This window comes from Ammospiza caudacuta, chromosome 2 (genome assembly GCF_027887145.1).
Source record: "Ammospiza caudacuta isolate bAmmCau1 chromosome 2, bAmmCau1.pri, whole genome shotgun sequence".
Taxonomy (NCBI): Eukaryota; Metazoa; Chordata; class Aves; order Passeriformes; family Passerellidae; genus Ammospiza; species Ammospiza caudacuta.
In genome coordinates this window covers 95,847,997-95,867,069 of record NC_080594.1, presented here as the reverse complement: position 1 = coordinate 95,867,069, position 19,073 = coordinate 95,847,997, and positions in this window count along the sequence as shown.

Below are 19,073 nucleotides of genomic sequence, written 5' to 3'. Positions count from 1 at the left end.
ATAACAAGGATATGGGATGAGAGGAAACAATCTCAAGTTGTGCCAGAGAAGGTTTAGATGGAATAACGGGAAATGTTTCTTCTCCAAAGTCTTCCAAGTATTGGAACAAGTTGTCGAGGGAGGTGGTGAGTCACCATGCCGAGAGGCATTTACAAAGTGTGTCTGTGTGACCCTTATGGACATGGTTTAGTGGTGGACTTGGCAGAGTTAGGTTAATAGTTGGACTCAATGATCTGAAGTCTTTGATTTTTAATTCTATGATTTTTAACCACAAACAATACAGAGAGGCTTGTCTCTTTCTTGAGGCTGGGGTACCACAACGTGCCATGTAGTTCTGGAAAAGGTCAGGCAGTCATGTCTGGGTTACTCCCAGCCAAAGTTAGGCTCAGAGGCTAATTAATCCTAGGGTGTTTGTCACAGACTTCATGACTGCCCATGGAGAGTACTGTTCACCTTCAGAAGACTCAGATTACTGCCAGGCTGAAGGCTTTGTCCTTCACCAGCTATTCAGGAAAATGAGTTTGGCAAGCTCCTAACTCAGCTCTTCAATGCTACAGCTAAAGTTAGGTTGGTTTTATTAGAAAGCGGATAAAGCTTTTTGCACTTTAGCTGGTTAATTAATTTTGCAGCTGCTGTAACTCAGCATGTGCTCCTTGATGCTCCTAATATTGCTCTGAAATCACATCAGGGAAAAGCAGCTCAAACACCTTTCCACCTCTCCTCAAGTCCTGAGCAGAGCACAGTTTATGTCACTTGTTTGCCTGGTTTTGCATTGAGACTATGCTCACTAAGTTATACAGCAACACAAGAGAGTAAAACATGTTAACTTGGCATAGTGCCAGTGATATAATATCAAGAAAAAATTAAAGGTAGTGTATTGAACTGATCCTCACATCTTCAAATAAAAAAAAAATGTAGTTATGCTGACTGAAGTCTATTTTATCCTCTGCCCATGAAGACTGACAGTTACATTCTTTCCTTTCTTTACTGAAATAACCTTTGATCCTGACTTGACCAATTCAAAATTCAAAAGTTTCTATACAAATATCATAACCAGCAAGATAAAGGGGCAGTTTTTACCCACCTGTCAAAAGTATCTTATTAAATTGTCTCAGAAAAAAATAAAAATAAAAATAAAAATAAAAATAAAAATAAAAATAAAAATAAAAATAAAAATAAAAAGTCAGTGAATATGTCTTAAGGAAAGAAAAAGTGTGAAATAAATCAAGGGCTGGGGGGGCAAGAGTTATGTGATACAAGGATTTAAATGTTGCTCCTGGCAGGATCTAAGGACAAATTTGAAAAAGCATACTAGGAACACGTTTCCATAGCACAAAAGCCAACTATATATGAAGACTTCTGTATTTCATTACACAACAATCACAGTTAGCACATAACTATGACAGAGCTGCTAAGCTACAAGAATGATTGTGAAATTCCAGAGACTTTGAACCTTAGGGTAGTTATTTTTTTTCTACTACATAAATGTCCACCCTCTGTAAATAGTTTGTATTTAAAAAGTCTCAGTTTGGCATCGCATTTCTATGGTTATTTTTAGCAAAATGTTTAATTTTAAGGTGTTCTAGTATCTGCCAAATAATAATGAAAATCCCATGGGTATGTTTTTTTTCTCCTTCTTATTCTCTGTTTAGTACAAGTCACCTACAGTGCATTTTCAGTCATTATTTTGGAGACTAAAATGTGTATAATTAATGACTGGATCTAAAAGGAAAAAGGGAAGCTTGTTTAAAAAGTGCTCCTTACCCTATTCACTGAGCACAGAATTGGGCTCTTATTCTAACATCACCCTTCTAGGGCTATAGGGTACAAATACAGCAAGCATACCAGATCTCATTTTGCAGGCTGAGAAATGCAATGGATTTCTTATCTGAAAGAGATGCAGGTGAAATATTTACGTTATTTTCTGTAATTCTTTTTCTCTTTTTCTGATAAAGGACAAGGCTCACATCAGGTGCAACATCTTTCACAGGAAAAAAAAATACTGTTGTATCTCTAAAATTAAATCTCCAAATAAATTGGCTGAATCTCTGCTTGTAGCAACCCATATATAGCTGAATAGCAGGTTGGTAACAGCTCTGATCAGACTGGCCAAAATTCTGCTGGCCCATTTCAATCTGATTTCCAGTCCTCTCTGTTTTGCTAAGAGCGTATTTAACACTTGAATGTACGGCTCCCACAGAACTCTCTACTAAGTCTTTCTCCATTGTTCTCAAGGGTCACAACTATTAATAATTACTCCTGAAGAAGAAGTTTCCCATGTAATGAGTTAAACCTAAAAACAAAACCCAAGGAGTAGTACAATCCCCTCAGGACAGCATTATCCAGTTTTAAATTGCTCCCACTAGAAGACTTAGAATTTTACACATATCCAGAATTGCGTTTGTAATAAAAATTAAATGTTCTATAAGTGAAAATATCAAGGGAATATCAACAGCACTGACATAAGTCTAGTCGATTCTGAGAGAGAAACCAGCATTCCTTGAGCTCCTTTTTCTTCCTTTTTCTTTTCATGCAGCTTCCGGAGTCACCACCAGTTCCCAGCTTGGCTTTAGTTTTCAGCACCCATTGTTTGATAGATTCTATTTTAATTCCATTCAGCTCCTTTAAATGTTTGTTCTTCTGGAATAGGAATTCACCTCTGTGAATATGCCTCTGCCAATATTAAGCACATTAATAGCTTTTAATCTGGAGTATTCTCAAAATCTGTACTCACTCCGCTCTGTATGCTTTCAAAAGGAGATTTCCTTTCTTTCCTTCTGACATTTATGACCTGTTCTATTTTTCAGTCAATATTTGATCTATCTATGGGGTGTTTCTTTACTAATTACAAAGTAAGTATTGCTATAAAGATGACATTCATTCCTATGGGAAGGTATTGTTACCCAGAGGACGTGGTGTACAACTATTCTACACTTTATTATTTGCTATCTAGTATCTAAAATGAAGAAACAATATTGCAGGACAAAGCAAATGAGAGTGATACATTATAGGTGAGAAACATGGATTGTAAACAGCTATAAAGCACTTTCTCTTGCATTGAAGAGGCTGTATGTTTTCAATGTATGTGGTGTGTGTACTATCAAAACAGTAGCTTTTGATGCAACTCTGGCAAGTCTAATGGTATCCATTCTCTTATGTTAAAATGTAAATAAAACCTGTAGTGGCTAAAATCAATACCGTGACAATCTTGTCCCAGTCCCTCCCGTTGTTGTTTTTAAACAAAGAAATGTAGAAATGAGAGTAAATGCTTAAATAGGAAAAAGGCATAAAAATAAGCACAGAAGAAATTAATCAGGTGTATTTATTCCCAAAGTCCTTCCTCTTTAGTCAGAGAAACATGAACAAAAATATTTGTTAATCTCAGGGTAAAAATGTAGCTTTCTAAAAATACCTTAGATGCATGGGGGGGGGGGGGGGGAGAAATACATTTAAGGCTAGTATGTGGAGAAAAGTAGTGTAAAGCGCTCTCCTGGAGAAAGCAGGTGGCACAGCATTTCTATGATGTTTTAAAGATCGAATCCATTGCAACAGGCAAGTTGGCTTCCAGTTATTTACAGAAGCTTCTTCAGATGTAGAACTAGAGAATGTAGATTTTGTGTTCATTCCAGCTAAAGTTACAATTCCTGCTGCGTTATGTGTGGCCAGGAGTGCTGACCGTACAGGTTTGTACGGTCAAAGGCACATTTGCTCCGAACCGTGCAGGGCACTTTGCTTGGTCCCTTTCTTTAATTTCTTTACTTAGCGTTGTTGAGAGGGTTTGAGCAGATTTTTGGTTCACATAAAAGTGTACAGTGTTAACTAGGTGACATATGGGTGGATGAAACATTACTGATTGTCCACTGCAGCCAGGGAGGCCGAGTTTCCATAGAGATAAGAAGGAAAAGTGCTCCATGCAACCTAATTGGTATGCATCTCCAGATCAGGTTCATTGTGCTTTTGCTAATGACAGGGTTGTCTCAGTAATAAGGATGGTGCACTGGAGAAATTTGCTGCCTTGGTATATTTTTCCCTGGCAGAAAACTACTTAGAGACTGTAGTCAGTAAGAAGAGTGACTGGCAGGCTGAAGGGGCTGCTTAGCAGCATATGGGGGAAGGCTGGCGCTCTGTGCCACATGCATATGGCTGCCATTAAACTCCAGCTTTGCGCTTTGTGTATTTCTGGTCCCATGCCAGTAAGCCCACCTGCTGCAAGAATACTTGTAAAGCACAACTCAAAAGTGATTGAAAAGCTACTAGAATAAACTGTAATAACACAGTGCTTCACAGATGGGACATAATTGCAAGCTAAAGTGTACAGCCTCTGCAGTAATGAAAACACGAGCCATTAAATTAAAATCATAAGGGAAAAAACTATAAAAGTCTGTTGATTTTTTTTTTTAGTTTTATTGCAAAACTTCAATTTTCTTGCCCTCATTAATCAAATACCATAAAACTACAGTGCTGCTTTGTCTGAGTGAAGATTCAGGCAATTAAAATGATGAATGTAGATTAAAATGATGTAACTTTTGTAATTTACTTACTTGGATAACTTAAGCTTTGGGCAGTGTTAGGAATGGAAAGCTGACATGAATATGTCAATTTGCAGATTAAGGTATGGTTGGGACTTTACACTTAGAATTCACTTGCAAAAAGTTGGCTTTCAGGAGAAAAGTGACAGTATAGATTTTGCTTCCTCAATGTGTTATTTTCACCCTTTCAGAAATACCAATTTGATTTTTCAAAAAAAAAAAATTCAAAAAAACAGACTTTAAAACTGTGTAAACACACAAAACTACTTGAGAAATATCAAAGCAGTTTTAATTAGTGGTAGTGTGGTAATAATGAAATCGCTAATCTGACATGTAATTAGTTGTACGGTGTGTATGAGTGTTATGTGAAGCTGAATGGGCTCAGCAGGGCCCTAATACATTCTGGCCTCTCAAGGCGTTCTCTAGTGGAAAGAGGCCTGACAGAGCCATCTTTGTTCTGTTCCCTTTCTGTGGGTGGGCAATGCATGGAGAAAGAAACATTTGTTTCACAGTAGTCACCGAAGTAAACAGGCTCTAAAAGCCTTTTTCATTTTTAATTATGCATTGCTCCAGCACCCATCATAGCAAAGTCCAAAGGACAGCTTTTAAGCGTGCCCGATTATGCCTGACTGGTTAAAAATATATATAAATGTCTCATTAGGGGAATATTTATAAACCTAAAAATTTAGTTCATCCTCACAAGAGGGACTTTTTCTCCCCTTAAAATGACAGGCACTTTCCTAAAGGTGCCATTTATACTCAATTTATGCAGTAGTTGCATTTGATCAAGACTGGCAGACACTAGAGGTGCCAATGAGCCACCCGTAAATGTTTGATCCCATCTCCTTTTACCACTGAAACTGGACACAAAAATATCCCAAAAACTCCACACCAAAAAAATAAAACAAAAACCAAACCATACCAAAAAAAAAAACCAAACAAACAATAGTCTGAAAAGGTAGCATCCATTCATTAGTTGTATGAGAGCTCATAGCAATATCAGATGACTGGCACTTCTTAATATACTGCCATTCAAAAGAAAATTATTTTTCTAAAACACTTGCAAAGAGTAAGGTATATTGCCAAGATGTCTCCAGGTTTTGGATTACTAACAGACTTCCTAGAAGTGTAAAAATTATAGCTGTAACCCAAATAACCTGGACAGTTACTCAGGTAAGTCCCATAGGGACAACTAAAAGAAAATTGTCAGTTTTATTTACTTTGCAGAGTTGATTTTTTTCCTGTCGGGCGAGACAACCAGACATCTTTTTTCTGTACGAGATCTGTTTGTTCTTGAACAGAGCATAGCATGTTTTGCTCACACTTGGTAAATTTAAAGTTTGCTTGAGTGATTAGAATCCAATTATTGCCAAGCAGCAATATCCAGGTGCAGAGAAATAAACACTGAAGACAAAGTGCTTATAATCAGTTGCTGCTTATTATTACTGCAAGTCAGGCTCTAATGTTAGTGTTTATTACACATTACAGGTATCTTCTCTGAATCAGATAATTTAATCATTACTCTCCCACTGGTGCTCTAATGCTTGTTTTGTTTTTTTGGTTTTTTTTAAGTAACAAATATTAACTTTTTATTACGGTTATAAGACCATCAATATCCTTTCTTTTCTCTTGGGACTGTAGCTCTGATGTGGTGTCTGTACATCGTGACAGAGAGATATACCAGGAAGTGGAACTTTGGAAAACTTGTTCATCTGTGCTTTCTCAGAATTTATTTATTTATTTATCTACTGCAAGCATAACATGAGACCATCAGGGACATTTGAATGGGGAATTTTCTATGTAGATGTTGCTTTCATCTTCCTTAATGAAGCTCATCTCCAGTAAAATTGATTAATGTCCAACTGTGTAATTTTACCTCTGCAACCTCCATCCACCTTTTAAGCATTGGCCCCAATATTGTGGGCTGGGAATCAATAGGAATATCTACATAGAAAATATCTATATTTTCAAAAATGGTGCTGTACTCCCACCTTTTAATGCTTGTCTCACTGATGCCAGGTTGTACTGGTTTATAAGAGGGAGCAGCAGTGACAGCTTCTGGATTGCAAACAGGCCAGGGGTTTGTGCTTTTCAGTCCCAGAATTAAAGCCAGGCAAGTGTAATGACACCATAATGGAGCATCAATAGTGCTGGCCGTGGGTAGCTGCCACGCTGCAGCTGAAAAAAGCTCCAAATTTGGAATGATTGTGTGGTCTCCTGAAGATGTGAAGGTGTTAATTTATTTTTCACCTGACAACAATGACCTCATTTTATAGGCTTTAATTGTTGAGCTGTTGAAAACTTACTCATGTGTTTTAAAGGTAGTGAAACACAGGAATGCTCGTCATTATTCAGATGTTTTCAAATACGGCAACTTCAGCACCTCTTTAGGAAGCTGAGTCCCACGTCTTTGCTGCAAAATTTGTCTGTCTGGACAGAGAAAGGCATTCACTACCAGGTGTTACACACCCATTTCTGTTGAGATCATGCCAATCCTGGCATGGCACGCTGTTCAGTAGACTAAGGCTAACAGAAATTGGCACTTTGTAAGGTCTAAAGAAGAAAATAACAATGTTGGTAAAAAGCACCAGCTTCCTTACAGTGAAACGGTAAAAAAATATATATAGAAACCAGCAAGTTCTTCTCTAAATAATGTGATATAATGCCTTAGGACATTGTTCATCTTTTGTAGAAAGAGCCTGAAGGATAATGCTTGGTGATCATAGGATGTTTAGGATGTTCTTTCTACCCTGAATGCAGTGGGAACTGAGAATATCCAAAGCAGTTTATGGGGTAGAAGCAACAATCACTACACCAAACTCATAACTTCTAATTTCTGAGAATTCAGTTAAGCAGGGGGCATTTCCAAGACACAAGACTTATTGTTATTCATCCTCTATCCCCATACTGACAAACAGCTTGGCTTGAGGAGATAATGACATGACTGTATACTAAAAATTATTAGACCCAGTCAGAAAGGAAAAGCCATGTTTCAGCTCTTTATGTTTGTAAAAGGTGCCAGAGATGGACAAAAATAATTTTCTCATCCTATGAAAACTTTTAAAACTCAAAAAAAATTTCCATTCCATTCTGATCTTAAAGAAATCGATATTCCAGTTTTGAAAGCCCATCCAGACATTAATTTGAATTAAAAAGTTTTGCTGCAATAATTTCATATGTGTTAACCTTCACCTTTCAGTTATCTTTTAACATGTATATATTCCACCCAAGATACAAGTGCGTGCTGTAGTACTGTCTGTACGCTACATATAAAATTGCATGCACTGCTAGATATTTTGCATTATGATATTTCAAGCAGGAAAGTAATTTTCTCCTTGGAAAATGTCAAAATTCTGACAATTTCAAAGTATTTTTTGAACTTTTATTGAACTCGGAAGTGCTTTTGAATTTATATTTTGACAGAGTTTTGACTTAGTAGGAGAATTCCCAACTACCTCTAGGAAGCAGAGGGGAGGGACTTGCTGGTGCAAGTGTGTACAGTCTAATCCTGATAATCTGGAAGAGGAAAAAGCACACAATGATGAATTGACTTGGCACTTGCTGCTGAGCAAAATTGTAGGAGAGCTCAGCATAATATTGAGGAATACAACTCAAACTTTATTAAAGCCCCTGGGAGTTTTATCTCTGAAATCAACTGGATCATGATTTTCTCATTAGTACTGGCATTGTTGCCACAAATCCTGATAAAACAAACTATAAAGGAGGAAGACATATAATTTAAAAGAGCTTGGATGTTAAAATATCTTAAAATATGGAACTGCAATGAATGTAATTTAATAAGAAGTAAAACAATGAGATTTGGTTAATATAAGTCTTACTTGAGGAGCATTCATAGTAGGTAGGCCAAGTGGAAGACAACCTCTTATCCCTTGTAAGTTCACTGATCACACAGGTTCAAATACATCTTTCACCCAGTCACTGCAGCCCAGCCAGATATGTCACACTCTGTCCCTGGGTGCACACCACCCATTTTGTGTCTCTTCAGGGAGCTTCAGGCAGCTCCCCTCTAGAAAGGTTAGGCAGTGTGGAGCTAAAGGCTGAGGAGGGATTGTGCCTTGTTCTAGAACATGGTTCATGTGTACAGCAGTATCTCTTCTTAATGCTCATTTAAATGTTTGCTGATTATTGAACTCATTTAGCACATTTGTGTCTATCAGTTCCATCCTGTAGTTTTTGACAGTAGATCAAAACTGTGATCCTGGTCATTGTTGACAGTAGATCCATGCACACTAACCTGCTTCTAGATCATGGAATCCAGGCTCACTTTTGAGGATTGAATTGACGCAGTGTCAGCACCCATTCCTGTTCAGTTTTATCTCTGCGTGTACCCCCGTGGGTCTCAGTAAATAAACTTTTAGGGCTGAGCTTGAAAGACACAGATCTGGTGTGGATGCTCATTGCCATAAGCAAGGACCACTCTGAAAGCAGAGGTTGTTAAGATTTCATAGAGGATATATTTTGTCAAAATTCTCTGAATTACACAAATTTGCTTCAAAGTGTTCAAATTGTGTCTTTTAACATATTTGCAAGTTTTCATTAATTTGGAGGATTTTTATGATTGGATATAGCTATATTTTCTATTTGTGGGGTTTTTTTCTGTTTGTGCTTTGCAAAAACAGTATTCATGGGAAAAATAAATAGGGAAGTAAAAATATGCTTTTTGCTTTTGACAAATGTGGGAGCTGCAATTTACTGGTAGAAAATGAATATTTCCATCTTTGTGTGATCTTGGTGAAAAGCCAACATCTTCCACACAGCTGCAGAGGTGCAGGGCCAAATTAATTTGTGGTGCAATTCAATATACTTCTATGAAATGACATCAGTAGGAGTTTAGTCCCCATGCAAAAAAAAAAAAAACAACAACCCAGTATATAAAATTCTTATGGTGGTAAGTGGTTGATTAAGTGTGGTAGGAATAGAAGCTGATGTAATACATATTTCATTTGATTTGAAAGGATACCAAAGCACGTAAAGAAGCCATTAAGCTTGTTTTACTTACAGCTCTTTAGTTACTGTTACTCCTTGTTTAATGGTGCATACTTGCTCCATTTATAGTTAAGCCTGCTCCATAAATAGTTAAGTCTTCGTTCCCTTGTTTGTTACATTGGTTAAAAACCTCATATGATGTACTACTGCAGTGTTCCTGGAGACTTGTCACTGCTGTGTTTTAGACTGTAAAGCGTCTACCTACTCACTCTGGTCCCTTGCATCACCTTATTATTAATCAGAGACCCACCTGGAGTTACACAGAAGTGACTGCTGGTACACCCCACCTGGGATATAAAGCCTTGTTTGCTTCTGAAAGAACAGACAGGAGAGGAGACTTGCACAGCCTATGTTGTATCCCACCCTGTAATAGAGCTCTTTACAAACTGGTTAAGCATTGTCAGATTTACCTTTAATTCTGTTCTAAAATTGCACGGTTCTTTACTATCTCTACAGTGTAGAAGTGGCTAAAATACATTCATTTTTGCTTTCTATGGTGCAGAAGTGCAGCATGATGGTACTGAGGGACATGATGTTGTTGAGTCTGAAGACGAGAAGACTCAGGAGAGAACTTACTGCTGCCTACAACTACCCAACAGAAGGTTGTAGGCAGGTGGATATTGGCCTATTCTCCCAAGAAACTGCTTCTAGATTCAGGAAATGGCCTCAGCTTGCCCCTGGAGGGATTTAGCTAGGATAGTCAGAAAGATTTCTTCATGGAAATGAAGATGCTGCAGTTGGCCTCTGAACATGGAGTACATCTATTGGCCTGCTAGGCATGCATGAATTTGCATGCCATAGTGTTCCTAGGAATATTTTGAGGTGGGGCTGGTAGTAGGTGCTTCATTTGGACAAAGCTCACGTTTTTCTGTGGTCAGATTTTTCCTGGCTGTATTATATTGTCGCATCTAAGAAAGTGGCCTATTATGGTCTGCATCTTTCTTCTGTGGATGCCACCCCAGCAAATACACAAGCCTCACACTCACAACAAACTGGCCTGGTCCATGCAGAATCCCAGTGTCTGTTTTATATCAGACAGGCTATTAGAAACTATTTAGTTTTACTGTATCTTATGAAGTTTACAAGGGCAGCCAACTCTCCTTTCTCATGTATAGTTCTCAGGATTACTCTCTTGTCCTTTAAGTTTTCTTCCATACAATATGGGGTAACTAAAACCAAGATTTTCACTTCATATATAGCCTTCCAAAAATACCACATTTACTGAACTCTAAATTTGGTTCTTTTTGAAAGTTTCAGTGTTTCCAATTAGAACTGAGTTTATTACTCTAATAGCTTTTATTCATATTAGAATACCAGTAAGACATAGAAAATTAGTTTTACAGTTTTTCTTTTTCAGTATACTTGGAGACTGTGGATCCATTTTAGGCAGCACTAATTAAATTCCATCATTAACTCACAAAGGCCTTTTAGGCCTTTACTTTGTCCCTTGGAAGTGAGTTTACATGTAGAATATTCATTTCACAAGAAATAATTTTTAAAGCACACCAAAAGGTATTAATAATTATGGTTATTTTATATTGGACCTTAGTGACATGGCACAGATGGCTTTGATGTTTAATCAGTAGCTGTGCTTCCCAGATTATTTTCATTAGTGATTAACCTTGACTTATTATGTAACAGAAGAACATAAGACAGATTCTGAGAGTGTTTCCCTTGCTATAGCTGTGTTTGCTGTGAAATTTTGCCTCATTTTCAAAGAAAAGTACATCCAATGCTGATTACTTCTTATGAGTGATCACACATGGACTTTCATTCACTATCCCAGTTCATAAATAAAAATGTGACATTTGTGTATCCAAATTAGATGCTGCTGAGCTGCCAACCAGTGCTTATGTGAAATGTTTAATGGGAATATACTTTTATTTTAGAATTATAAAGCATCTTTTTTTATTTTTTTAACAGGGAGCACAGAGATTCATAATTCTTTGAAAAAACCCCAATAGGTATGCTAAACTGTGCAAGTTCACAAGACCTGTGTTATATCTAGTATGGATTGATGTCTTTACAGAAAATCCTTTTGCACTGTTTTTTAGATTTCCCCTCACCCCCCTCCAAAAAAATTTCAAATAGTAAGACATCTGAGGTACAGCACTGCTCCCTAATTGCAACAAAAAGATGCCTGTCAATGGACTTCTTTCTCTGCCACTCTGAGATTGCCTGTGAGAGTGAGTCAGGACAAAAATGCTTCAAGAATGAAAAGCAGATGTCAGAGAAAAAATGATAAGATACATTTTCCAGACTAATATTAAATATCATGCAAGAAAGTATCATGTGCCTCACAGTGCAAAATGTTTGTTTAACTCAGAATTCAAGGCTTTGGCCCTGAAACTTAATTTCTTGTTTTGAGGACTGTTAATTCTCAACAATGTTGTTGTGTTCAAATGGACTGCTGGGTCACGAGGTAGAGCTGTCTGATTCAGTGTCAGAAGATGTCTAAAAGCTGAGTGTACCGCTCCCCTTCTCCCCAGTAACAGAATGATGCCATGAAAGAAATTGCTAGCTGTCTCTAATCCCATAAGTAAAAACAGAGAGAGACTAGAGTGGGCTATATAGCAACTGTATTTCTCATAAAACATTACAGTAACTCAAGCTACTGAACTTTTAGGCTACCACTTAGTCTAAAGTCACTGTTCTCAGTAACGTGGCGGAGGACCAGCATAAGTATAATTTATTGTCATTCATGAAATGTCAGTAGCACCAATCAAACTCAAATCCAAGACAGGGTGCAGAAGCTTCACATCCATGCTTATTCCTTACAGATAAGGTACATCATCACCTTTCTCTTTCTCTGACAACTGAATAGAAGTATCCCTGTCCACAAGTGGCAGAAGAGGTTCAACAGAAGTATCTTTTCTTCCTTGTTTTCCTCAAAGTGCAGTGGGTTTCTTTGCTGTCATATTTATTCATGTCAACAGAAAACTAATTCTTTTAGAGGGGTCAAATTCTAAATACAGATGACAGATATTGAAAAAACACAGATCAAGACAAAAGCAGTGGGCATCTACCTCTTCATGACCCGCTTGTGAACTTTATTTTGTACCTTATTTAACAAAGACATCTTGCAATTTTCATTGCCTAGCCAAAACTGTTACTGACATTAAAACTAGCAAGTTACAGATGAGCTCAGGGATAGCTATCACAATAACTTAGTGTGTCTCCCACTATTCAGAGTATCTTCTTTGAGTCTCCTAAATTGCTTCCCCACTTAGCTGGATCTTTTGGACTTTCAGAGGCTGCTCAATGTCCTGACACTTTTTCCACCAAAAAAATTCTAACTTTTCATCTGCAGTTTTACTGTCTGTGTCTGAACTGATGTTTGGCCCTACTGTCTTACATAACTGACTTCAGGGCTTGAGTGTTTATTTCAATATATTTGGAATGAAAAAGAACACCTTGGAAAGAATTTCAACCAATTGAGGAGCTGCCTGCTTGACAACAAAAGTCAATTGTGAATACATCTTAGCGTTCAGTTTTCACCCAGCTGAATTCTGATCCATGGTTTAAGGTCCCTTTCTGATTTTTACAGTTCACTATGAGATTGATCCTACCTCTTTCAGCATTTGTTCTCCTCTCTGTCTCATGAAGACAAAACTGTCGTGACAGACTCAATCCATTAGCATCAAAAGAACTGTAAGGGAAAGTAACAAAAATGAGAGCTTGAATAATATAAAAATCATTGGCTTGAACATCTGGAGAATAAAATACAAAACTCTAAATTTTCTGGTTGGCTTTCATTCACTTTGCCATAAATATAAATAGTCAATATTTTTTGGTTTTTCCTTTCTTTTTCCCTTTTTTATATACTTTATCTTTTGTGTGTGAGTTCATCATATCACAAGATGTGACTAGGGGAGCTTCAAATAAGAAACTGAGAAGACTAGTAAATGTTCTAGCTTTAGAAGTTTAGGATAGATGTTAGTAAATACTTCAATCTATGCTCATACATTCTCTCTATACCTTGTAATTACCTAGACAATCTATCATTTATCTGCAGATCTCACATAGGTGAGGCAGCCTTGAAGTACCTTTGCTTGATTTGATTATGAAGCCAAACACTCAATTGGCTGCAGGAACAGGTTCTTACAATATAGCCATTTAAGTGTTTGGGCTAAATAAGATTAAAGCCCCAGGTGCTTCAAAAATTCAAATGTTAAAGGCAAGTTGTCACATCTTGCAGTGTTCCTGGTTTCCTTATGCCCTAAACAGATATAAATGTGTAATCCTTCCTGATAAACATGACATTGACCACTCAAAATGCCTTCAGCAATAGTGTGTAGTGATTCTGCCACTTCATTTCAGATCTATTTTTCATTGTAAAGAGCACAGCATTTTTTATTAGGATTCAATCTTGCATCTAAAGAGACAATCATAAGTTAAAACAAGCAAAACACACATATGGACTAACCATATGGATGACAATACCAATTAGTAGAGATTTTGTGGGGGTTTTTTTATATTTTGAGCACAGGGTGAGACCTGCCTTTTTCCAGCAAGTGGCAAATTTGAATGTGAAATGTCATTAGTGCTGTTTTTCACTAATACAATTTCTTTTCTGAATAACAAAAAACACATCAGTGTTATTTTTAATAAAAAAATCCACCCTTTAATTTACATACATTTAGGGTGAAGTAAATGAAAATGCATTATGTTACCACTGTGCTATTGAATAATGAGCCTATAGGGTTCTAAATGGGAAGGAAAGTTGTTTTTCAAGCCCTGTACCCACTGTTCTCTTTACAAAGGCGCCTTTGTGACCAGGATACATGAACTGGGTTTCTAACAGTAAAGATCCACCTTCTGGCTGAGAGACTGGGAAATAAAGCACCCCAGTAAGCCACCACTTCAGCAGGAGGAGCTGAACTAAGGAAGGAAGGACAGGTGGAACTGGTCCCTTGGCCTTTCAGTGACATTTACAGCCTCTCTGCAAGGACATGCTCTTTTCTTTCTGTTTCTATTTTCTCTAGTTAATCAGGTGACTTGAAAAGAAGCTAGATAAGGGTATTGTTTGCACTGACAACATCCTGATGATACTGTCAGAGGAGATCACAGGAAAATGTTCCCTTTTTGAACCAATAGAGTCATTAGGGAGAGTACTCATCACTTGAGTGCATCTAGGTTAATTACCATGGAAAATCTGGAACTGGCAGCTATAATTTTTCTGAAGAAAGTACTGCTATTTTTACTCCTGGTGCTACAGAATGTCTCTTAAAGTACCTCATAGGACCCCATTTTACAGTTCAATGGTAAAATAATTTTAGAAATGTAGCTTTCTGGCTGAAATTAGTGGGACACTATCCATGGAAATTTAAGGAAAGTGCAAACTGCGAGTTATGTGCTATATGAATGAAATTCAACTCCATTTGCCAGGACTTATTACTCTCCTTCCCATAAATGAGCAAGCATATTTCTCTATTGCAGTGTCACTTTGGAAAAGAGAAACGTGTCAGGTTGAGATGAATGACTTATCGCAGCACAGATGTAGCAAACTGTCACATGCCTGATTCTGTTTGCTATGGTACATTATGGCACAGATTAGCCAAAAACCCTGCAGCATGAGACAAACACAGAATGCTGGTTTTGGATCAGCATCAAAGCACATGCAGTGGATGCCTTTTTAGGAAAACAGAGACATGGTGTAGTTTTAACCCACCCAGTATTCAATGAATGCTTACAAACCCTAGCAGTGTTTGTGATGTTTAAAAAGCCTCAAACAATAAAAGGAAGTCGTTTGAGTGTGCTGAATACTTATTCAACTAATAATTCTTAGAGTATTTATACTGTGCTGCCTGTTCTCTAAGGATCAGAATACTGAGTGCTTTTTTCAGCCTAATTTTTTCTTTTCAAAAATTATTTGTGGCCAGGAATGCTTTGTGGTGTTTGGCTATCTCTGATACAAAAGGCATGTAACTTGTCTATCATGTCTAACAGGTTATCAAGCCAGAGAAGACACAGCAACTTGGAAAGTTGCTTGAATTCAGTAGCATAAACAGAACCCCAATGGAAACTTGTTCTTGTGCGTTGGATCCGTGGACAGTTAAATGGGTCATGTAATGAATCTCATCTGCTGTTCTCCAAGTTTACCTTTTTGCCTTGGTAAAATTATGAGAATATCTGCTGTAAAATATTCTTGACAACGGCTTTGATTCTGTGATAGTTACTTGGGAATTAAGTAACAGATTTTCTGTTTGATGTTAATTGTTTTCTATAAAAGGTTAATTATTTGGATGCACTGTCTCCTGCAAGCAACCACTACAATATAAACTATGAATGCTTTGACCCATATCACTAAAATCTAACTGAGGAAATGAAGTTTTCAACAGATGAAATTTTGTCAAGTTTCTTGAAAATGACTGCCACAGTAAGGAAATATGCACCAGTTAAAACATATTATTAGACTTCATAGAGTCTCCATTGGACAGAAGAAATTGAGCCACAGTTTTGCAAACACTCCCTAGTCACAGAGCAACTTATTTATAAAATTTTCATTTAGACCCATTTCTAAATACATGAGAGAATGAGGTGACAATAACTGTTTCAATGGGGAAAAAATATTTCTGGTTTCCAGAGCAAACATTTTAGTGATTGCCCCTCATTTATTTGTATTTTCTAATTTGCTTTACATACTACAGGGAATCCTGCAATTACCCATAGAATGTACTGTCTGTACCTTCCTGATTGAACTGCCACCTCCCCTACACTTTGTTCGAGCTGCCATTCACTGCAGCTCTGATTCAGACTCGAGGGAATAGCCTTGACACAATGCACTGAAGGCAATATTTGCAGAGAAAAGGGATAATCGCTGAACAGCAGCCTATCTCCACGTTTCCATGTCCCATGACCTCTTTTCTCTCTAGCCTTGGCATGAGAACTTAGTATAACTCCCTAGGACTCTGCTGTCCCCTTTGATGATCTCTTACCCTCAGGCACAGTTTGGAAGTACTTCTGACAGGTTAATATGTTTCACATGAAGAGAAGAGTGAAATAACACAGTCTGTTTCCCCTAAGGTTTCAGAAAAAGATAGTGTGAAGTCTTTATCTGCTAATACTGGCATCATCACCTCTAACTGCACACATACCCAGTAAAACCAACTTAAAAATGAAACTCAGTATGTCTTTTTTTTTCTTTCTTTCTTTTTCTCTCCATTCAGGATTATTATTCATTCTTAATGACATTACTTTTCCCTCAGGCTCTGTTCAGTTTTCTAAAATCTCCTTTTCATATCATTTTAGGAAAAATATTTAATAGAAGCCTACCCTTAGATTCAACTGTCCTTTAAAAAAAGCAGTTTCCTTTGTGGTGTCCAGCTGCAGGATCTTTCTTCGATTAGATGCCAGTATGTAAGAAAGAAAAGTTGTCAAAGCACTGATGAAAACACAAATTGCATAAAATACTGGTGACAGTATACCAAAGTCACAACTCAACATTTACAATCTGGGGTTTTTAGCATTATGCTAATAGGACTGTGTTTTATTAATGCAGTACTAAAGATTTCCATGATGCTTTGTAAAGAAAATATCTAAGAAGTTACTGTTTATTAGTGCATTTTTCTGCATCAGGCACACTACAGCACCTCACAAAAGAATTTTGTATGAGAGGGGAAACACTCTAACAGGGGGAAATAATCTAAACCTTCAAATTCTTACCTAAAACCTGCTATTTTCATGTAGCAAGTTGAAAATGTCTGCAATGCAGCTTAGTTACATCTCAGTCTAATGAATTTGCTTTGTGTTATCCTGATTTTCAGGAGGATGAGATTTTCTATTTCAGCCTCTGCATTACCTTTACTCTTAAAGGGAACAGTGAATTACCAGAAGGGTGTGTGTACTTTTGTGTAGTCCTCACTACAGAAGTCTTAATCTTGGAAAGGGAAATTTTACATTTGCCTTCATCTGGTTACCAAAGATTGTTTGCAAGTGATCACTACAGCCACTTTTGCTTGACGTGTGGCTTTCAGAAAATGTCAGCTGATGGTATTGACTACAGCTCTGGCATGGCAAGGATGCAGTAAAATTGAAGGTTCATGAAGGTGTTACATTTATATCATAATTACCTACATCACCTGAACATGTCTTGTGTGTCAGCTCTGTGCTGGAGTTCTGCTTGTGGCAGTATATGTGTACACTGGAGATGTGTCCCTTCCCTTAGGTCAAGACTGCATCTACATGAAAGAACTACGTGAATGTAAACTTTGCAGGCTGCTGCTTACTGTGCATTGTTCATGCTGTGCAGCTACCTATTCAAATCTTACCTACTTTGGCTTTGTACACTTTGTCAAAAGATAAAAAAGGCAAGTCTAGTAAATAGGATTTGCTGGGACATCAGTCAGTGTATGAGACAAGCTTAGGGGAGAGGGAGAAGGGAAACATTATTATTGTCTTGCTTTTTTTCCTTAAAAGAAAGAGTTCAAAAGAGGCAGTATAGAAAAAAAGAAGCAAGCTAAAACTGGCCAAAAACAAACCCCATAAATTTTCTGGCTAAACCTCAGAAATGCACAGGAGAAATCCTTGTGAATGCTGCAGCTGGGCTTCTTGGACAGGCAGTGTAACTCCCACGGTGCCTGACAGGCAGGGGCTCCCTGTCAGGCACCACAGGCAGCCCTGGCCACGGGGCTGCAAGGAGCAGCTACTGGGACAGCCTGCAGGGCAGGTGCACCTTGCATGCCAGAACTCCATAAAGCATCTCACAGGTGTATTTTATTGTCAGGTACAGCAGAATTGTGTTATTGAAATGTAATTAAAAAGGTAAATATCAATGCATTGTGGGCGTCTTCTTGTGGATCTTTAGACAAACTGAGTTCAAGTTAACTGCACATTTTCATGAAAATTTTGCATTGGTGAAAAGATGGTCACATTTAAAAGTTTGATTGGCCAACACTACATTCATTTTACTTCCAAATTCACCTCTGCCAAATACAAGCTCATTTTGCCAATGCAATATTTTTTTCTGTGTACTACTCAGCCTGCCAGAAATTAGCATTGCAAAGAGAGGTGAGACAGGTCAAAAAGCTTATAATATCTAGCACCATAAAGCCTATAGGTAATTTTTTTTTAAACTTCTAAGAGCTTTCATGTGATTGCTGTACACAATGAAATTTGTTTATTTTACTGACCTTTAGGTATTTCAGTAAAAGTAGCAATTTAATTTCCTTGTCATTCAGCACAGATCTCTCATTTTCATAATTCTTAGAATAATGGAAGTAATTAAAGCATTTTAATTTTTGAATTACTTCTTATGAACTTCTAGGTCCTTTTTGAGGAAGTGAAAAATGAAACAAATTTAAGGCAATCTATCCCCTACTACAAACCCTTCCAGTTATATTAACATGATAATGGTTAGACAACAACATGATTCTGGACATCATCAAAATCTTCTGAGAATGATAAAATAAATCTCTGATACAATCTCAACTACTTACTCACTTTGAATTTATTTATTTATTTATGGTATTATGAGAAGCTAATAAGAAAATCTTGTAAATATATAGTTGTCTATATATGCATTTTGATTTAAGATAT